This window comes from Lygodium microphyllum, unplaced genomic scaffold (genome assembly GCF_053477565.2).
Source record: "Lygodium microphyllum isolate KBCC unplaced genomic scaffold, Lygodium_microphyllum_v1.1.10 scaffold_463, whole genome shotgun sequence".
NCBI lineage: Eukaryota > Viridiplantae > Streptophyta > Polypodiopsida > Schizaeales > Lygodiaceae > Lygodium > Lygodium microphyllum.
This window is the reverse complement of record NW_028229917.1, coordinates 3,079-25,890: the sequence shown is the minus strand read 5'-3', so window position 1 is coordinate 25,890 and position 22,812 is coordinate 3,079. Positions and strand designations below refer to the sequence as shown.

Below are 22,812 nucleotides of genomic sequence, written 5' to 3'. Positions count from 1 at the left end.
TCTTTTTGTAGTTGTTCTTAAAACTCTGAGTAGCGAAGACAAGTGTGCTTCGAGTCCTCGGGCTGGTGAATAAGATTCAACCACACTGGAATGGATGATATAAAGTCCTCCGGCTTTTCATACTTTTGGAGAACTTTCGGCTATAAAGGAAACCAGTCCTGAACAACCGCCATCACCAAATGGAACATGCCCGGATGGCTTGCCATTTGCGGTTATGCAAATCAATTTGGCGTTCGATTGTGTATCCTTATCGCATCGGGTCTTCCCCAAGTAATGATAAGCTTGGTGCTACTACGTGATTGCCAAATCTTTAGGGTCAAATTTGACATAAGAACAAACCGTCATTAATATATGATAATAAAAATAAACGAAAAAACCATGCTACTTTTTGACGTCTTTGCGGGCTTGAGTTTAGTTTTTACTATTATGGTCATATGTGCTAGAAACTCTGTCCATTCCGTTTCCCTTCTCATCCTCGTTTCTTGCAACACTTCTGGTTCACTACTTTTGTCAGGTCTTGAGTTCTTTGCTATGATCTTTTCAATAGTTTATATAGGTGCTATTGCCGTATTATTTTTATTTGTAGTGATGATGTTAGACATTAAAATAGCGGAAATTCATGAAAATATATTGCGCTATTTACCGGTAGGTGGTACTATTGGATTAATTTCTCGGTTAGAAATCTTTGTCATTCTAGATAATGATTACATCCCAGTATTATCTAGCCATTCAAATACAATCTATCCAAGATATACAGTGTATGCTGAAAAGATATAAGGCTGGACAAATTTGCAAGCATTGGGCAATTTACTTTATACCAATTATCTGGTCCCGTTTCCAGTGTCTAGTCTTATTTTGTTAGTAGCCATGATTGGAGCTATAATATCAACTATGCATAGAACTACGAAGGTTAAAAGACAGGATGTGTTCCAACAGAATGCTATAGATTTCTGAGAAACTATCCACAAAATACGCTGAAACAAGCAAATATAAGGCATTGTTGTTAAAGCTTCTATTGAAGGGGCAGGCTTTGCCTCCCCGCGGGACTGTATGCATATAAACCAAAGAATTTAATGAATAACATGAATTCTCTTTCTTGCTGTCAGAAATTAATTAATATTTTAGAAATATATAATTCTATCAAAATATATGATAAAGAATGGTCAGATGTTATTCATAATGCTTTTTGTCTTTTTCTTAACTATGAGAATATCATGGCTACTGGCCAACATTATCAAGGGATTAGAGAATGGCTTCAGTTGGCAAATGATCTAATAGTTAAGAAATTTGGCAATCGGAAATATTATAGAAGTAACTGCAGAAGATAAAAATAAAGCTAAAATCTTTGTTGATTGAAATGGTTTAGCTAGTCGGGTTCTCATGGATTCTGAATCTATTGAAAAGAGTTTACAAGTTGGTCATGTTATCAACCCGTCCCGAAATATCTTCTACGCGAATACAATTCTATTTATCAAAACACAACAGATTTATATGCAAAAATAGAGAAAATACCTATAGATATAATTCTCCTTGAGAATAATGAGTTAGGAATAGGAATTCGTCAAAACTTAACGGATATAAATACTTCACTCAGAGATTTAAGGGATTCTATTATACTTCATCTATATCGTGGATGACAGGTTTTTTCTAATTTTTGTAGTCGTGTCTGTTTGCTGTTCGTAGTGGCATATTTGCAACTTGTTTATTTTTTTATGTGATAACGGAGTTAACCCTTTGGGGTGGATAATTGACTTTATTTTACCTTTATTGTTTGTAGTTTTTTTGTATGAAATCCTTATTGGCCAGGCAAATCGGATGGTTTTGCTAACTAAAACCAATACCTTAACTTATAGACAAATATGCATTAACCCTTTAGCTTCTACATTTCTAAGAAATAAAGCCAATAATATGGCAAAACGAAACCTCTTAACTTTCATGCCTAAAGGAATTGCGGAAAGGGACAAATTACACTTTTGGTAAATGATAACCCTTTGAAACAAATAATAGTCGTACAGAGCTGAAGTAAAAGGATTCGAACCTTTGCTTGTTGGTATCAAAAACCAATGCCTTACCACTTGGCGATACTCCATAGAAAGGTAACCCAAAAAAAAAGGCAAGGCCAGAGACGAAAAAATTGAGCTTCCATCACAAATATGGGCTTAGCAGGATTCGAACCTACAATATTGCCGTTATGAGCGGCACGTTTTAACCATTCAAACTATAAGCCCATAGCGCACTATCAATTCGATCAATTTGTCACAAGCAATGGAACGAACTTAAAGTCCTTTTCATAAACCAACTTCATAACCTATTTGGCTAGCTTTAATCATTAATACATGCTTTGTTGAGTAATCTTAGATAATAATATCAATGGTTTGTCTGCCATTCCTATAGCAGTTTAGGTAGCTTAGTTGGTTAGAGCAAAAGACTGAAAATCTTTAAGTAAGTGATTCGAGTCCGCTCCTAAGCGACTATGACCACTGAAATTAGATTCAACGCTAATGATACGCTAGACACAACCAGAACTTCAAATTATGGAACCAAAGTGACAAGACAGTATCTTTAACCATACCGACTTTAAGTTACTAATATGGCAACCAATAAATGGTTAAGATATGGAGCAGAGCCTAATTGTTTCTGTCATCATATGCTTTTATGTTCAAGCCAGTGGTTTCAACCGGGAAAGTGATTATTGGTCTCTTACGTGATTTAATAGAAATACTATTTGCTTGCCTGCTTAAAGGTCGCTAATAGCTTTTATGAAACAAAAGTATTGTTTCAAATAAGCTAGCTCAACAACAACTCCGCTATACTATAGCCATAAAAGTAATAATCCAGTATCCGTTGCTGTGACCAAGCTTAATATCTTTTAAGCCTATAAGCTCATAACTAATAAATGTCAATAAAGTTACATCGAAAAGGCCAACGCTAAGGAACTTCATTTCAATGTTAACAAACAATAAGGTTAAGAACCTTTTGTACACAGCTCGAAGCTATAATGGGGTTACATCCTAAACAATGCTCTGTTTAATCAGCTGTCTAAATAAAGGCCCTAATCAACCGCTATCCTTTTATATACAGAAATAAAATATCGAAATGGCATACCCTATGTAATGCGAAATGACAAAACTTTTGGCTACGTTAGGACGGCATGTTTTCACCCGATCTATCTTTTATAGTCTAAATCATTGGTTTCTCTTATGCGTAGATCAGCTTTAAGGAATATCCGAAACGATCGTAACGGAAAGTAACGCTCTTTTTTTTACACACACAGGAGTATCCCTTATTCATATCATTTCAACTTACTCTCTTTCACTTATCGGTCTGAATCTGGGTTAGGGAGTGCTTTTAAGGCCATAACGCCTTTTTCGTATCGCTTCCATATACGTGATTTTGACATACTTTTTTGTTTCCCTTACCTAGTTATTTGAAAACTAATTTACCGAGCATGTGTAATAATAAGAGACAACAAATTCGTCAAAGCAAATACCCTTTTTTTCAAGTACGTAATAGTGGCTCCCCTTTGAGTTAGAGACCCTATTTCTACCACTTAACAGGTACCGTCTAGGTTTCACATTTTGGGAATGTTACGAGGTTTTCTTTGAGAGAAAATTTTAAGCTGCTTTGTTTCCTCTCAATTTGCCCCACGGTTACATGGAGGCAACCCATGGATAACTACAATGGGGGCAATTTTATTATAGCCTTATATGAAACTTACTATCGGAGATTCCTTATTTTATATAGTCATGCATGGATTAAGCAACTAGCCAATACTTTTTTTTTCAGTGCCAGGATCCTAATTTCGCAGATGGCAGATCGTTTAACCATATGACATAGCCACATTATGTACATACTATAAAGCTCGTAGGCTAGCTTTCAGCCAACCCATTTGCGTAATGTGGGCTTTTTAAAAACTTATTTCTAGCAGGACTATCCGGATCTCCTTGGCAAGGTTCCTTCCTTGAGCTACAAACAATGGCCACAATGATTTCATCAAAAATGCCCTTTAGCTACTAGTAAAATATCATTAAAATAACAGATAAAAAATAGGCTAATTAACGCATATATGAGATTTTTAGCTTGTATCTTCATCTTTCTGGAAGAATCCATCCAGCCACAGGTTCCCCTACGACTACCATGTTACGACTTCACCTCAGTTACTGACCCAACCATAATATGTAGCGGAAACACCTTTAAAACTAAAGTGAATTACACTTAACGGAAGCATAATGCACTTTACTAATAAGTGATCCCTGCTCAATGCTTCAGGCGGAGCCAATTCCCAGGGTGTGACGGGCGGTGTGTACGGGGCTCGGGTACATATTCACCGCGGCATGCTGATCCGCGATTACTAGCGATTCCAACTTCATGTCCTCGAGTTGCAGAGAACAATCCGAACTTAGACAATCTTTACGGATTCGCTCCACCTTACGGCCTTGCTTCCCATTGTAATTGCCATTGTAGCACGTGTGTAGCCCAGCTCATAAGGGCCATGCGGACTTGACGTTATCCCCATCTTCCTCCATAGTAAAACTACGGGCAGTTTTTCATGAGTGCAACACCCAATAAAAAGAATACCGTCGATCTCAAGCAACCATTGAGCTGTACGGCTGCTGATGAAAGACGGCATGGATCCTTTGTAAACAGCATGTCTTAGCAACATGAAACAAGGGTTTCGCTCGTTATAGGAGTTAACCAAAAACGTCTCACGACACGAGCTGACGACAGCCATGCAGCACCTGTACGAATTTTTATCTTATCCCGTTAAGAACAAGTACACTAGTTCATATGTCAAATGTGCATACGCCAAGTGTTTCTATGTCAAGAGCTGGTAAGGTTTTGCGCGTTGTATCGAATTAAACCACATGCTCCACCGCTTGTACAAGCCCCCGTCAATTCCTTTGAGTTTCAGTCTTGCGACCGTATTCCCCAGGCGGAGTGTTTAACGCGTTAGCTGAGCTTCCGATCCGCAGACCAAAAACGAACACTCATCGTTTACGGCATGGACTACCGGGGTATCTAATCCCGTTTGCTCCCCAAGCTTTCGCACCTTAGCGTCAGTAGAGACCCAAAGAGCTGCCTTCGCTACTTCGGCGTTCCTTCGTGTATCTCCAGATTCTATCCCTACGCACGAAATTTCACTCTTCTCTATCTCACTCAAGTAAATTGGTTTCGTAAGCATTCCGCCAGTTGGGCTGGCGTCTTTAACCTTCGACCTAACTTACCGCCTACGTGCCCTTTACGCCCAGTCATTCCGAATAACACTTGCCCCCCCCGTCTTACCGCGGCTGCTGGCACGGAGTTAGCCGGGGCTTCTTCTTTAAGTTTTGTCACCATCGCACACTTGACGAAAGGGTTTTACAAGCGGTATTGCCATTCCTCGCGTTTGCGACGTTCTTCACTCACCCACGCGATATTGCTGGATCAAGCTTTCGCCCATTGTCCAAGATTCCCCACTGCTGCCTCCCGGCGGAGTCTGGGCCGTATCTCAGTCCCAGTGTGGCTGGTCATCCGAAAAGATCAGCTAAGCATCGTAGGCTTGGTTGGCCTTTACCCAACCAACTACCTAATACTACGTAGGCTCATCAAACAGCGCTTTATTATCTTCTCGCATAGCTTTATTGCTTGCGTTGCTTCGGGATCTAGCCCGAACTGTTTGGCAGATTCCTGCGCGTTACGCACCCGTTTGCTACTTTTTTTTCAATTATTCCATAAAACTGGAACAGAAATGACATCCAACTTACATGTGTTAAGCATATCGCTAGCGTTCATTCTGGGCCAGGATCAAGCCCAATTTTTTAGTGAATTTCTGCCATATGAGGCAGGTTGATGATGATTTCTTAGTAAGTTATTAGCTTTTACTAACAACCGTAAGCGGAACGGCCACTGGCAAGGCGAATCATCTTACATTCCGGATACCAAAGATTGTTATTATACAAGAATTCTTGTATCGCTCATGCAGATCTTCCATCTACCGGAAACCAAAGGATTCATTGCAGGAGAGTAAAGTATGGCTGAAAATAGAAGGAATTGACGAGAAGCTAACGCTTTAGGTAAGTACGATAGTCATTACAACTGTTTTTATTGGTTTTTTAGTGGCTTTTCTCCTTATTGGTTTTTGATATAGTCTCCTGAACTAGTGCTTTCCTCGGAACCAATGCATTTAAAAAACGATGTATTTACTTTCAAATAAGATTGACTATATGAAAGACATATTTGATATGATTTTATCATTGCCAGAACCTATGCATTTACCATAGATAATATATTTACTGAAACCAGAACCCATGCATTTATCAAAAACATAGCCAATGCATTTACCGAAACCATAACCAATGTATTTGTCCCATTTAACTCTTATAAACAGTTTAATTAGAAACATCTTTTTTTATTAAGAAAGAAATATGGTACAATGCATTTACCGAAACCATAACCAATGCATTGGATCTTCTTCTTTTTCTTTAAAAACAAATGTCCTTTGGTTCTTTCTTATCCCTTTTTCACATTGTTATACATATCCATCAACAGCTTATTAGTAAGTATTATGAGATAGAGAAACAGTCCATCAACACGTTGAACATTATGAAACAGTCCATTAACTTATTTATTGGTAAGATATAGAAACAGTCCATCAACATATAGACCATCATAGCCAGGATCAATTTCAATTTTTTTTGATTTTTCGATGAAGAGGTTTAGTTTGTCGAAATAGAATCTTTGCCTGGGGAGGTTAGCTTACTCCCCGTGCTTACAAAATGGAAAATTGAATAAATTTCGAAAAAGTCAAAAAAACCGCAACTAATAACATCACGATTCCAAAAATATAAACTTAAGACAGATCTAAAATAAATCCGAAATCTTACCATAAATGACAAACCCCATTACTCATATAATAAGACAAAGCTAAAAAAATGAAATTTACTAGGCCTAAGATAAACCAATGGAAATGCTTTCCAACGAAGAAGGCACATTAATAATAACTTTCAAAAATAAGGCTAAAATGACCAACTTTCAAAAAAAAAATACCAATTAACAATGCAGCAGCCAAAAAAGTTCCAAAGATTCTATGAAGGATAAATAAGATCGAAGTAAGCTATGGCTTATAAATAATAATATGGGGTGATAAAGGTCGATCGATTTACATCCTATTGGCTTTGGTTCAAAAGGCTAAAACGCTTTAGCACTTAAAAAAGGAACTTGCGTCGGCTTTGCCGGCACAAAGTATGTGCTCAACATTCATGAAAATTGCTCTGTCCATCGGAAACCAGCCAGATTACATTTTCGATTCCTGCATACGAATTCCTAAATAAATTCATTATCTACCTTATGCCAAAAAAAAATCAAACAAAAAAAAACAGATAGCGTCTCGAAAATAAAGCAAATACGAAATTTCTATGATAACGCAAATAATTGCATAGTTGCTCTGGCTCTCAGACAGAAAGCAGCCAAGGTTAATACAATAGATTATTTTAATTAATAATGCTAACATTCCTTATCCATTTGATCGAAATAAATAAAAATCCTCATGTCTGCGTGTTTGTTTGGGCATAAAATGAATTTGTTAGCCATAGGCATCGATAGTTTAGTTAGTTGAGCTCCAACGATCCCAATGAATGCCACGGGCATTGATAATTAGTTGAGTCCCAAAAGACGAAACAATAGCCTGTATCATGGTGCAGTCTTTTGAGGAGGAAATGAATCTATCCTTACATCCTAACTACCGTTGAACAAAATAAAAACCTCTATTCAATTAGCTCAAATAATGAAGGCAATTAGCCCAGTCAATAAAGTGCCTCGTTTACGTGGTTCGAATCTGTCATTGCCCAAAATCCAAAGACACCTTAGTTTCTATTGATTTCAAATAAAATGATCAATTACCATGCTTAACCTTTTCGGTCAAAAGGGCCAAACCAAAAAGAAGGAAGGAATTAGTCAAGCCCCCATCCCTGCTCCAGGTACAACCCATTCGTTATTCGGTGAATTTATTTAAAATACAAATAATGTCAAAAAGGCCATCATCAAAGCAAACAAGGCAATCGCTTCGAAAAACTCGGGGTGTGTAAATCACTTCTTCCAAGACTTGGAAGAGTGAGCAGGAAACCGAAGTGCCAAATAAGTATGAACTCTCCCTGAAAAGGAGGTGATCCAGCCGCACCTTCCAGTACGGCTACCTTGTTACGACTTCACTCCAGTCACTAGCCCTGCCTTCGGCATCCCCCTCCTCGCGGTTGAGGTAACGACTTCGGGCATGGCCAGCTCCCATAGTGTGACGGGCGGTGTGTACAAGGCCCGGGAACGGATTCACCGCCGTATGGCTGACCTTAAGGCGATTACTAGCGATTCTGGCTTCACGCAGGCGAGTTGCAGCCTGCAATCCGAACTGAGGCCGAGTTTCTGAGGTTAGCTTGCCCTTACGGGGTCGCGACCCTCTGTCCCGGCCATTGTAGCACATGTGTCGCCCAGAGCTAACGGGGCATGCTGACTTGACGTCATCTCCACCTTCCTCCGGCTTATCACCTTTGTAAAAGTCTGTTGCCGGGTTCCAATTTGAGTAATGGCAACTAAACACGAGGGTTGCGCTCGTTGCGGGACTTAACCCAACACCTTACGGCACGAGCTGACGACAGCCATGCACCACCTGTATCCACGTTCCCGAAGGCACTCCTTTTTATCCATACCCTTGGGGTTATGCTTGTAGTTTAGTTCGTTCCTTTATTAGCCTTTCATGTCATTTTGGTTCCTTACGTTTGGCTTATTCCTTTACTAGCCTCCCATATTACCTTAGTTCTTTACTAAAGGCTTATTCCTTTATTAGCTTTCCATTTTACCTTAGTTCTTTACTAAAGGCTTATTCCTTTACTAGCTTTCCATTTTCCAATGCAAGTTTAGGGTCATGGTTTTCTGATGTTAGATTTAGTGTTTTTGCCTTAAGTCGTTATTTCAAGCTGTTCCCTAGTGTTTATGCTTTATTTTTACGTATGGTTTGCAATGCCAAAAGTTGGATTAGCAACACTAAAAGTTGGATTTGCAAAGCCAAAAGTTGAATTAGTGCAACGTTAAGATTAAGAGTTTCAGGCGGGTAATGGCAATTTTCTAGTTTTTGTATTTTCCGTATGGCTTGCAGTCATTATTTCAAACAATCTTGTATTGTATGGCTTGCAGTCGTTATTTCAAGCAATTTCCTAGTTTTTATGTTTGTAGTATGGGTTGCAACACTAAAAGTTGGACTTGCAAAGCCAAAAGTTGAATTAGTGCAACGTTAAGATTAAGAGTTTCAGGCCTTGAATCCCGTCAGCTAGCCTCGTATGTTTGGTTACGTTCCTTTCATTAGCTCCAATGCTCATCCTAATGAGAATAAGAAACGGTTAGTCCTTTTATTAGCTTTTTAGTTACAATTTATGTGTATTAAGATTTTTGTGTTAGGTTTGGAGGCAAGGAAAATCCGGTAAACTCATTTGAAAAGGCGTTATCGTTAACAACCATAATAGAAAAGCCAGCACTATCACAACCATCAGAAACAACGGATATGCTAGGAAAAGCAGTAAATGTAGTAGAAAAAGCATCAGATGTAGTAGAAAAAGCAACTACAAGTATGGTAGATGTAATGTCCAACTATCCCTGGTATTTGTAAAATTCAATGATTATAAACCTGGGGCAAGACAAAGCTGAAAAAACAAGTTCGCTAGCATACGATGGCATTATTTGCAATAAGGTAGCTTTGTTATTTCGATATAGCCTTGAAGACGAACATAAGCAAAGGGTAAAGAGAAAAGGCCAGTTCTTCGCGCAAAATAAACCGAAGTGACTCATTATTGTCCGCCACCTCTGATCATCCATGAAGTAGGGCAGTTTTTTACGCGCTTTGCGGTTTTCAATATCAATAATAGTAAGCATTTGAAGGATCTAAACTAATCTTCCCTTCTCTGGTTTATATTGGACTAAAGGGATCTGCGGACTGAAGCGCTTAAAGGAAAATTCGGCGTGTCTTCGGTCAGCAACGAAACTAATCGTCCTCATTATCGTAAAACAAGAGCACTTGGCTTTGCTTATTCGCAAGGATTTTACTTTACATCTAGACATTACATACCAACCAATGTAGTCATCACTATAGGTACTCAAGACACTGCACCTGGAGAAGCAGATAGAGAAATAAAGACGGTGATCTGAAACAAACTGTCATTCGTTGAGACTATACGATCGAATTGAACACTTACCTACACCTAGTTAGATAATGACAGATAAACAGAAACTCTTGGTTGCATATTTGGAACAAAAGGAGCGTCTCGTGCGGATTTTTGATAAATTAAGCCACCCTAATACTAAGCACTTTCGCCTTAGCTATATGTTTGAGCTGCGGAATGATGTTTGTTATGAGAATTTGTTTGACATTTTTTAGTAAGTCGAAACCTTTCTGATCGGACCTTGCCCTACTGTCAATGATCCAGCCTGGCTAAGGAGGCAGATCAATAGCGTGTAATATAACTTGATTAAACTTTCAGAGGGCTTAGGCATGCTCCCCAGGGACCAAAATGGGAGAGATTCTATCTGAAATAAAGAGTATCGAACCCACAGTCTGTGGCCTTCTGGATCTGCCGCCAATCTATTCCGTATGCAAGTTATACGTTGTGGCCTTAGCACCTTAAAGTGACTTAATCTTTATTTCCTAGGCGTGCTGATTTCGGTGTGCATTTTATTCGTTTTAAGACAACTTAGTAGACGTTAGTGATATCAAAGTAGTTATTAAAATGATGGCAGCTGCCACATGGGAACAAATAGCAAGGTTGTGATTAAACTTTTAAGATTGACTACTTAGTAAAGCCACGCCCTTACCCTTCTAGTCCATATACATTGCTTTTTTCGGGAGGTTAGCCAGCCCCAGCCAATGTTTGGTCGCGTATTTTTTTGTCAGTATGTGGGCCGCATGATTATTTCTTAATTTCCGGTTGCCATCAGATGTAGTAAGGAGTTTATGAAATTGATGATTACTTAGCAAAGGATCCAGTAGATTGATCAAAATTGCCTCAGATAAATAAACCGGTAAAAAGAAAGCAACTTTAAGCAATAAGGCAAACTAACTAAAAAGAATCACCTTTACATACATGCAGATGTCAAACCTTTTCAAAATGCGCACACCTAGGCCATTTGACAAATGTAAATCTTCGGCCAAGATACGGAATCATTAGAGACATCCCAGATTAGGCTTTCTGCAGCACCGAAACGCCTAAGATCTTGTAAAAATACATTAGATGAATCGTATCATTTATTCCTTAAAAACAAAATTCTCCACCAGTACGTTAGCCAGAAACAAGGTAAACATAACAAGAAAAGCCATTGGCTTGAATAGCTCAATTGACGGTGCAGAGTTTGACAGTATAAAAGAAGTTGGTTCCGCCACGAAAAATTGTCAATTCACCTCAAACGATTGCCACAGATCCTTCATCAACTGCCTGTGAAGTGCTATCTGTTGGCCTATTAAACTTTTTTGTTGCCCGGCACGGTCATTTTAGTTTCGATTTTATTGTAAAAGCTAAGTCATTATATTAGCGTTGACAGCAAGCACTTTTGAGAATCTCGAAAACCGCCAATATCATAATTTTGTAAAATGATGCGCTATTGCAATGATTAAAAATACGTAAGAAATTCATGGCTTAGCCAGTCAATGTCTTCTTAAAGATTCTGTGAAGACCACGATTTGTCAACATTATGATGTTTCATTTATAGAGCCAAAGCATACCATTTATCGTAATTTGTTGTCGCCGTTTCATAGCCTAATTTTGGCTCAGAGGGTCAGAGCGGAAAGTGGTCGAGTGACAGAAGCTTTTGATTTTATCCAATTTGCTAGATTCTAAGAGATAAATTTAGACCATACCTTTTTTGACGCCGAAGCAAGCTCTGTGTGAAAAAGAAAAAAACGAGATCCAATAAAAACAATAGCGCTTGACCTTTCATGCAATTAATAAATTCCACAGCAATAGTTCCGCGGATTCAAAAAGTTATCACTGAAATGACAGGCCCAATCGCAGATTCCACAACTGCCACCGTTGACACTAATAAAACAAATAATTAACCCATCATATCATCTAAATAAACGGAAAATACTAGGAAGTTTAGATCGACAGCCAGTAACATTAACTCGATTGACATTAACATAATGATGATATTTCTTCCATTTAAAAAAATTCCCCGGATACCTAAAGGGAAAAAAATCATAGAAAGTGTTAAATATTTGACCAGATCCATAGATCAAACTATCTCTTCATCCAAAAAGCAAAAATACAACGGCATAGCAAAGACTTACTTAGGCTCTGCGGTCTGTTTCTGATGTTTATAACCGTTCGTTCATTAAAGAGAGGTTGCTTTTAAGCATCCTAACGGCCCTGCTTTTGATTCAGCTTCTGCCTCAACATCTTTTGATTTAGCAAAAGGAGGATTATGTTGAACCTGTTCATCAATAGTGCAATCAAAAGGGTGTTGAACCTTCTGTTCATCTCCTTTTGAATCAAAAGTCTCAATTTCAGGCGCACCTTCTGTTCTAGCGCTTTAAACATTGCCAAGGAGATCCTTCCACCCACACCAATGGGCGTCGAAACGGATTTTGGAACCTATTTACATTTTCTATGAAAGGAACGGTCAACGAGCCCGCCGGTACGGACGCCATTAAGAGGACCCCCAATAATTTATTGGGAACTGTACGAAGTATTTGAAAGACAGGGAAAAAGTACCATTCGGGTAATATTTCCAATGGAGTCGCAAAAGGATTTGCTGGTTCACCAATCATTGATGGTTCCGGAACCGCAAGACCCACAGTACATGCAAACGTCCCTAAAATGACTACTGGAAAAATATATAATGGGTCGAGTCCATTTATTAGCTTTTTCTAGTGCAGAAAACTTGTAATTCCTTACTATCTGGCATAATTGTCTTGTTTCATCCTGAATATGAAGTTAGTTGCAACAGGTTGCTGGAGGCAGCAAAAATAGTACAGGTTGCCAGGCTAAAGGATTGGTTCATTTTTTTTTTCAAGCCAATAAACTTATTTTTAGTGAAACTATTCATAATTCTGCGACTGGAGAGCAACCAACAAAGAAAGATGGAGATCCGGCATTATGGCGCGTGATCCTCCTAACCCTAGATAAAAGGTGGAAAGCGAGGATAAAGTGCTTTAGTTAAGTGTCATTGCTTATGACGTTATTGCTGTAGCCTCAAGGAGGTTTGGCCATTGCTTCAACCTTCCCGAATTCCTGCAGATTCGGGTCGTTTTCCGCCACCGGAACGTCTTGAAATAATTCCCATATGGTGCGGGAGACTCAATTGATCTAGACTCAGAAGCTGGGATTTGACCCTTTCCATCGATCGGTTGGGCCAAAGCATTTACTGGCTTAAAGGCCTAAGAAAGAATTACTAACTGGTATTTGCGCAATTTTTCCCGTTGCTTTTACGGAACCCCCTTCCTGTATGGTCGAACCATCGCCCATCAGTACTTAGCCAACATTATCAGATTCTAAATTCAAAGCGATGCCTACTGTACCATCTTCAGATTCTACCAATTCTCCAGCCATTACTTTGTTCGAACCATGAATGCGGGCTATTCCATCTCCCACTTAAGGTACAGTGCCAGTATTAACAATTTCCATTTCTGGGGATCGGATGGGTCAAAAACAGCTAATTCGTATAAAGCCATTGAACCCGCAATACTGGCCGGAAACGGCGAGCAGACAGTCTTTGATTCATAGCAGTGCAGCTCTTGACGTACGGGGCTTTCCCTTACTTTGTTTCCGGAGTACAGTAGCTAAAGAGTGCAGTATTTGACTATTTATTAGGCATTTCCTTCGACCGGAAAAGTGGCCATTGGTTCACGATACGAATACTGTTCTAGGGATGTCGCTAATAGTTTCTGCTAGACAGAAGTACTGTTTTGAACGGGCTGGCTCAGCAGCAACTCCTGGTACTGTAGCCGTGGGAACGACGGTTCGGTACTCGTTGCTGTGACTGAGCCTAGGGGTTGTCTTTCATAACAATAGCAAGTTCGTAACTGATAGGTGCAAATAGGGTTGTGTTTATACAAGTTCGACAAAAAAGGAAAAGCAATGAATCCTTTGGTTTCCGGTAGATGGAAGATCTGCATGAGCGATACAAGAATTCTTGTATAATAACAATCGATTAATAAGAACCTATTCGGCCAATCCAAACGGGTTGCGCCATAGCAATCTTTGTTGTAAAAAAAAAATTCGCTCTAAACCCATCTGGCCATATTTCTTTTTTTTAATAAAAAGGTCATTTGACATCAATTTTGTAAGATAAGGTGAATATTTTGGTCAAAACTGGCTTTGAATAAAGGTTACGAGAACTGGCTTTAAATAAGGATACAAGAACTGGCTTTGAATAAAGGTTACGAGAACTGGCTTTGAATAAGGATATATTCAATTAATATTATCTAATTGAATATTTTCAGTTTGAGTAGATACTGTATTTGTTTCTATAGACTCAAATAAAAATGGTCTTTCTTGATTACATTATTAACCATTTCTGGAACATCTATATTTTCAATAGATTTACCTCTTGATACACGATCAGATATCCTTAATAAATTTTAAGAAATTATTATCAATTCTTTCTTCTATTTGATATAAATTATTTGTTGTATTTCTTAAATTATTCAAAGAATATCCATAAACATCAGAAACAGACCGCAGAGCTTAAGTAAGTCTTTGCTATACCTAAGTATTTTAAAGAAAAATTGAAAATATGGATCCATTGCTTAGAAATTTGAGAGAATATCAGACATTGAAGAACTCTTTCGACGCTCATCTTAATCATATTATATACCTTACTGAAAACGATAACAGCACGGGAAGGGAAGCTTTGGCGAGACCCTTAAATGAATTACATCAGGTAATATTACCTAATCTAAGAGATTATTTATCCAAGGGTTCCCCTTATGGTGAACCTTTTACTGGATTTGTAAGGAAAGCCAATTTATGCATTCGTAAATACCATGAAATGGGGGATAATTATTATCCGCAGACAGTCAAACAGCTACTGCCTTTATTAAGAGATACCCAACAAACGTCTGATGCTTGCATACAGCAGCTAATCTATATATGGCCTAGCATTTGTAGTACGTTAGAGCCGTCTGTGGTGGATTTTTATCCTTTTCTGTTTAAGTATTTAACGATGGATGAGTTTGCACCTATTGCAATTTGTTTTATCTTCAGTTTGCTACTTTCTTTTATCCTAATCATGGTTTCTTTTACATTTACAGGTAAAAAAACGGCAGATCCAGAAAAATTGTCAGCTTACGAGCGTGGGTTCGATCTCTTTAGTGATGCTAGAAGTCGATTTGATATATGATTTTATTTGGTCCTTTTTCTATTTATTATTTTCGATTTAGAAGTAACTTTTTTATTTCCTTGGGCAGTTTTTTTAGAAAAGATAGGTTAGTATGGATTTTGGTCTATGATGCTATTTGTTTGGATTTTGACTATTGGTTTTCTCATCGAATGGAGGAAAGGCGCCCTTGATTGGGAATAAATGGTTTGCGACGAACTCGCTTAAACTCCTTTCGAAAAATGCTATTTAAGCATTCAAATCTTATCTAGTGCTTGGGTCTGTCCCAACACCCATTAAATGCAAGAAAGCTATTTAAGAATAAAGAAAAGGTTCAAATACTTTATTAGGAGAGGCAGGATTTGAACCTGCGAAGAAGGGTTTCCAACAGATTTACAGTCTGTCGCTTTTAACCACTCAGCCACTCTCCCGGGTTGCTTGGATTTAGACCAAAGCACACTTCTCGCCGGCACTGCCCAGTCCAGGATTTCAAAAAACTTTACTGCCCTGACGCACTTGAACGGAATTGATTGATACGTTATGAATCTCTCTTATTACAATGTTACGTTTTATTGGGTTCATATTTAGAATTCTGAATGTTCTATTCCTGCGAAATGTGTCATTTTTTTTGTTTAATATTGCATTTCTGTTCCTATTCATATGGGATTTGACTTTTAGATTTCTAGGGAATCTTTTATTCCTTTGTACTTTGCTATTTTTACTTTTGCAAAAAAGACTCCTAGAAAAAAAAACTATGAACCCCGCGATAGCTACAGTATATCCGCCCTTCATCAGATTGAGAATCAACCCCTTGACCTTTTCACGATCACGCCAAATCTTGGTCAATTCAATCCAAACCATTTTCCTGTCTAATGGTTTTAGCAAAATAATATTGGGTTTATGTGGCTTTGACAAAATAATTTTTGGCTCTTCCACTTTGGGGCTTTTGAGTCCTGCATTCGCCAAAACCATATTACGCAAGTGTAATAGTTTAATTAGATTCCTGCTTCCATCATAACTTATGTTTTCGTATTTTAACGGGTTCACCGAATATCATAGGGCGCCTTCGCGCAACGAAATAGAACTGAAACTATGCAGTTATCCTAGGCTTCAGCATTATTACATAAGCCTGGCTTCCGAACCGTACATGAAACTGATGGCCTCATACGGCTCTTCCCATTGTATCGAGCCCTTTCCTATTTAATCATGACACAAGGTTAGGCTTGTCTTAAGTTATGTAGAAAGGTCAATTCAATACGTAATCGAAATGATACATGCTCTAACACACATTACATTTATTATATACGATTTATCATTATCTACTACATTATTAAAAATTAATGGGTTTCCGCGTCGGCTTTAAAGCTTAAGGAAAAATCCCATTTTCAAAAACATACGGCTTGGCCGGCCCTCCTTTGGGGGAGCTTTTGAAAGTTACTCCGTTTCCCAACCGAAAGTCTGGACGCGAGCCATACTCCGTGGGGAGCGCGGCGAGCGTAGATGGCCTATCTTAGACAAAGCTATCAATAACTTACCCTTTTCGGACGTTCAAAAAGGCTCAATGGCGATCCCCAATCTGTCGTTGCCCTGCTCTCTCCCGCTGCTATGATGACGAGTCCTTAAGTATAATCAGCACTGTTAATTGTCAGGCCACGAAGCTTACACTCATTCATTTTTCATCTTGCGCTTCAAGCCTTCTGCTTCTACAGCTCTAAGGGCAGCCATTCCTTTGCTAAGGCTTGAAAGTCAGCTGAATATTTCAGCTATTGGCAGGAGGTCTTGACGATTTCTTTTTGCCTTTGATTGGAGTTTACATTACTAATATAATAGCGCTGGCTATTTTACAAGACCAACGGATCACACCGGGGAATAATGAGGCGAAGTCCATTTTGCTTTCCCTTATTCTTGTTTGGTCTTTTATTCCAAGCGATGTTTGTGATATTTATGATGGTTTGTAAAAAAAAGGTGCTTGTAAAATATTTTGTTATTTTTGCTATTCATCAAGCATTGTCTGCTAACAGGATCATAAGCTAATCAATATCACTTTTAGGTTACGGTGGCCAAAAATCAAGTTTCCTTGTTATGTTGTTATCCCGGCCAAGCAAAAACATAGCAACTATCCGTATCTATGACTTCGACATATGACTTTTTCTCAATAAGCAAGCTTTTGAATAGAAAAAGGTTGCTTATTGAGATCCACTTTTCTTTTCCTTGTCCGGAACAGATACTCTTTCCTAACGAACTCTTACAAACCAGAAATTTTGTGACTTTTGCCCCTATACTATTCACTGAGGATAGAGGGACTTGAATCCTCACGGTTCTGCAAAAACTAACGGTTTTTCCTTAGTGTATCCGACAATCGGAAAATAAGGCCTAAAATAAGCAGGAATAATGCCGGCAAATAAACAATAATAAGGCCAGGTTTTTACAATGTGTATTTGCAAATAAGGCCAGCTTTACTGGTTTTTCCAACGTGTATCCGGGAGCATTACAATCTATCCGTACTCTCGTTTCCACTTATTTACCTTACTTTATCGCCTCCCAAAGTTGCAAAGATCATCCTATCCATTGCAGCACTATTGGCGCCCGACTGTTTGCCTTTACTTCCGTCCGAAGCCGCACCATGATATGGCAAAAGCGTGATGGCTATTCTCGTTGTTTCCAGGATTTTCTGGTTCCCCGCAAATGAAATAACTGGCACATTAGGATGTATGAACATAGTTCTATTGACTGAAACTTATTAACGTACATGGTTAATGATTAGATCTAAAAATGTTGGCGCAGGTGAAGAAAGCGGAAAAAATACTAGATCAAAGATAAAAGGATCCCACCCATCCGCTCTGCATCTGAAACAGAATTACTTCCGAGCCTGAGCATAGCGATAGGTATGCTAAGCGGTTCGGTGTGTTTCCGGGGGAACAGTGATGGAACTGGTTGTTAGACCCCTGGACAACTGGTATTCTGGACTTGGGGATAAGGATGCAACTATCATAAACTTTATGGTGGAAAAACCTGATAGAATGGAATGTGCAAAGTGGATCTATTGGTACTACCTATATTACACTTCCTTGGGGGTGAACGGAGGAGCGATTCAGATCACACACCAGCAAAGGATACTTACAAGTCGTACGGCTTGGTTCCGTTTGGTTACCGATGGACCCGCAACCTGCTGCAGCAAATTTCATGCGGAAGACTAGACCGCCCATGCCCTATTGATTCGAGAAAAACGGGAATCGAACCCGCGGCTTCTGATATGACAAACCAGCACTCTAACCAACTGAGCTATTTTCCCACGCGTAATCAATGGCTACAAATAAATTATCTGCCGACAGAATTCTCAATCAGCATTAAAATGCCCATAAACTGGCTCAAACAAAACTATCGCAGATAAGTGGCCTAAAATAAGGAACAAAAGGCAAACTTATATCATATTAGCGTTTAATTTGAAACTTTCTATTTGCCATTATCCCAGCTATGTCCTTAATGAAATTTCGTATATTCCTGCACTTTACATCCCCTAAGACAGTTGGCTTAGAGGTATAGAGCAGGCAGCAAAATGCAAATGTTTGTTATGTCAGATCAAGCCAATTAACGCTTTCTCCATTCACCACATCAGCAGGTAGCCAATATCTGTTAATTGACGCCTTCCCGGCTTTTCTATTAGAACTTATGTCAAAAAAACCCTTTCCCCGGCTTCGTTTCATGGGCCAATCGTCTGAATTGACGTAGCCATACAATAGAAAATATTAGCTGCAAAGATACAATCGGAGAGTTCCCACATGACATAGAAACTTCCATTCGAAAAAATAAAACTGATACAAAAGCAAATTCCAATAAGGTCTTAGTTAAATAATCAGTCATGATTCCATTAATCCTATAATGTCAAATAAATGTTTTTTTTTTGCAATTAAGTCTAGCGATCAAATCGCATAAATTTCTTGATCTTAATGCTCTCAAGAAAATGACATAACGTATCCGATATCATTCCAGGCGGTACTCGTGCAGCAAAAGCATTTCATCAAAACCTTTGGGTCTAGTGAAGCCTGGATTATCCTTGTCTCTTAAAAAGCAGTAATACTATGCAATTTGATAGCAACTTTAGCGATTTCAATTAAAAACAACATGGACAGGCTATTAATATTTGATTGTTTAAGGCCTATTGGCTTTTATGCGAATCTGAATGGCTTTATCGGTGGGTTTTCGAGCCTTTCTAGCTGGTCTTTGGGCTTTTTTCGAATGAATGATTGTTTTCGTAATCGATTAACGGAATGGATTTGTAAACCATACGGAATCACTATTTACGGAAATAGGATAAGTAACTAATTTATGCAATTCCTCCGGAGAGATGGAATCTATCAGAGATACAATAGAGATTCACGATCGATTGGCTTCGGATATAGCTATAAAATCTTTACGTACATTCAGTACAACTAAACTATCTGGGATTTCGCGTGTTATCAATCCTTCAAAGCATTTCTACATCTTTAAGAAACGTGGACTGGAATGCGGGCGTTCTTCACGTCTCATATGTGTCCAATTGGTTGAGAAACCACCGATCCATTTGGAATTGATACAACTTGAATTAGTCTTTCCCGCCACTCTCTTTATCATGTCGTTATATAAAGAATCAGTATTCATTAACAATAAATGGCCATCTTTACAGGTAATGGATCCAAGCGCATTACGAGCAATCCTTAAGGATAAAAATGTTTTCTACAAATCCACAATAGCTCTTCCGTGCCGTTACTTTGTAATGGCAATTTCCTAATTTTTGTATTTTCCGTACAGCTTGTAGCCTTTATTTCAAGCAATTCTTGTATAGCTTGCATTCATTATTTCCCATTTCTTGTAAGGCTTGCAATGGCAAGAATTGGATTAGTAACGCTACAAATAGAATTAAGAGTTTCGGGTTAAACATTTCCAGTATTCATAAGTTATGTTGTCTAATTGTTGTCTTAAGCTTTCTTTCGTTAAGTAATTTCTGTGAAAATCGTAATTTCATTGCCGAACATCCCAAAGAAAGGAAAAATCAAAGAAAAACTCGCATCAGAGTTGTTTTTTTTCGTTTAATTACCACATAGAAATCTCTCTTCTAATTAATATTAATAATAATAGAATAATATTTGGGTATATAGCTCAGTTGGTAGAGCATTGGACTTTTAATCTAATGGTCGCAGGTTCAAGTCCTGCTATACTCAGAAGCATTAAAACATTAAATGCTTTAGGCAGATGGTACCGTCTAATGGAGATTATTATGCCATGATAATCTCCAATCCAGACCGCCCTTTTGTGAAAAAGGGCAAACATGAGCTCATCCCTTCGTTTAACCGCGATAAAGAAAACAAAAGATTCAAAAAAAACATAATGGCAAATCATTTTTTCCTTTGTTTCTTTTAGGGAGTGAAAAGACAAAAAATTGGTCAGGGATTTTCGGAAGAAAAAAATACTATTACTATCAGAATTTACGATGTAATTTTAATGTCATATAATGGAGGCTGACCTTCAATTTCATATCTAAATATCATTGTAGAATTATTTGCTTTTATCCATTAACGTCAGAAAGTTTAAATCGCCCAGCAGGTCATAAAAAACTTAGCTCAAGCAAAGCAAAGAAATAAACATTGCCAAACAAAGCAATAAAGCGCAAGGAAATAAAATGGTTTAAGTTGACTCAAATTAAAAGAATTGCAATTAATACCTTACTCGTCTATTCGTTTCTTATCCATTTTTGCCAATTAAATCAAATAACAAAATCCCATAAAACGAAGCAAAAAGTAGTTGCATTGGGCTCATTTTGAAATTTGATTCTATGATTTAAAACTATATAAATGTTAACTCGTTTGCGTAGTTTTTCATCTTTCAATTATACCTATCTATTTTTCTCCGTCTCTGCATAGCTATGGATACATATTTGGCTTTAGCGCTCCATTTACTTAGTTTATTCCGTTAAAACTTACTTTCTTTCAAATAAATACGAACTAACATGGCGAGAAAAATTTCATCCCTTTCCTCTATATCAATCACATAGTGAACTTTATGAGGTTACTTTCCAAAGGAATGGCTTCAAATTCTGAGAATGAGAAGATAGGAATTATTATGTTCAATAATGATACCGTCATTAAAAAAGAAGATATGGTTAAATACACTGGATTTTTTATGAATGTTCCTATGGAAAAAGCCATGTCAAGTTACATTTTTTTAGCATTGATGGCTCAATTGGATAGAGTGCCTGGCTTCGAACCAGGTGGTTAGAGGTTCAAGTCCTCTTCGATGCACACGCAAGACACATCGCTGTCTATTCTTAGTTTTGGCCCTCAAAAGCCTTAATTACTTTGGTTTACTTACTTATTAATCTATATGTCTATTCGATGCGAAACCAACGATTTCAGGTCCAGGGGCTTTTTTGTTTGTTTTTTACCTGTGCCATTAAGCATTAGGGATATTTGGTAGTTGATTTAATGTGGAAACAAGAAAGTAAACCTTTGTGAAATGAGGAAATTCAAAGCTAGCCCAATGCACATCGACAGGAAAGTTTGGTATTTTGACGTCGACTGTTTGTCTTTTAAAGGTACGTGAACTGGGTTTAGAACGTCATAGGACAGGCCCATATTCAGTGCAGGCGTTAAAGCAACTATTTGTTTTTTATGCCGTTCTAATAAATAAAAGAAAAGTAGTTTTTTAAAAACCAATCCTCTCGTACCCCTTAAGCAATGTGGCAGAGAACCTTTTTTGTTTATATAGTGTCTTGGCCGGGTGCTTGGATTTGGACCAAGCACGCTTCTCTAGCTTTCATAGCCTAGTCTGAGATTATACTGTTTGATACGAAATGATCGTTTCCGACTTGCAGACGTCGTATCTTCTTTTATTTCGTATCCGCTCTCTATATCCACTGGTTTATCTAGGCATATCGTCGGTTATTTTATTTCTATGCTTTCCTACCCACGTAACATTACAAAAGGTGCAGCAACGGCGACGATGTGACAGGATGGAGTTAGAGGGAAAGAGCTATGGAAGTAAAAAGAATTCCATTCCAAGGGAAAGAAAATATCAATAGCCTATCCTTTAAGCACTCGTGAGAAACCCATCTCTCCTAAAGAACACGTGTGAGAAATATTTCTTTTTAGCAATTTCGTCGTCTGTAAGGCTTTGACCATTCTATGCAACCACTAAAAAGCTCTGGAAACACTAGAGTATAAAAAGAAAACACCGAGATGAAAACATTCTCTAAGAACCACATCCCGTTCTTCTTAGATAGAGGATTCGCCTTATCCTACGCCATCATGTGAAAGTCGTTTTCATAGTTTAAGGATCCAACCGATTCTAGACAATCCCTTTCTATATGGCATAACATAAAAGGTGCTATAAAAGACACGTAACCAACCAAATTGCGTGAAATGGGTAAATTGATCCGGTTAGGGCATTTTCTGGAACTTCGAGAAAAATCATCCGAGGTTATGGTTTTTGCCCTCTTCATATCTATAGAAG

At 38.2% G+C, this 22,812-nt stretch overlaps 5 non-coding genes and 1 pseudogene across 5 annotated transcripts; 2 read left to right on the top strand and 4 right to left on the bottom strand.

Moving 5' to 3' along the window:
* Positions 1–2,154: 2,154 nt before the first annotated feature.
* On the bottom strand, positions 2,155–2,228 carry TRNAM-CAU (transfer RNA methionine (anticodon CAU)). The gene has a single exon. It is a non-coding gene; the product is annotated as a tRNA-Met (tRNA).
* A 1,875-nt stretch (positions 2,229–4,103) lies between these two features.
* Positions 4,104–5,795, bottom strand: LOC148008073 (18S ribosomal RNA; annotated as a pseudogene).
* Positions 5,796–15,674: 9,879 nt separating this feature from the next.
* TRNAY-GUA (transfer RNA tyrosine (anticodon GUA)) lies at positions 15,675–15,758 on the bottom strand. The gene has a single exon. It is a non-coding gene; the product is annotated as a tRNA-Tyr (tRNA).
* A 2,787-nt stretch (positions 15,759–18,545) lies between these two features.
* TRNAD-GUC (transfer RNA aspartic acid (anticodon GUC)) lies at positions 18,546–18,619 on the bottom strand. The gene has a single exon. It is a non-coding gene; the product is annotated as a tRNA-Asp (tRNA).
* Positions 18,620–20,452: 1,833 nt separating this feature from the next.
* Positions 20,453–20,525, top strand: TRNAK-UUU (transfer RNA lysine (anticodon UUU)). Its single transcript has one exon. It is a non-coding gene; the product is annotated as a tRNA-Lys (tRNA).
* Positions 20,526–21,528: 1,003 nt separating this feature from the next.
* TRNAR-UCG (transfer RNA arginine (anticodon UCG)) lies at positions 21,529–21,602 on the top strand. Its single transcript has one exon. It is a non-coding gene; the product is annotated as a tRNA-Arg (tRNA).
* Positions 21,603–22,812: the final 1,210 nt, after the last annotated feature.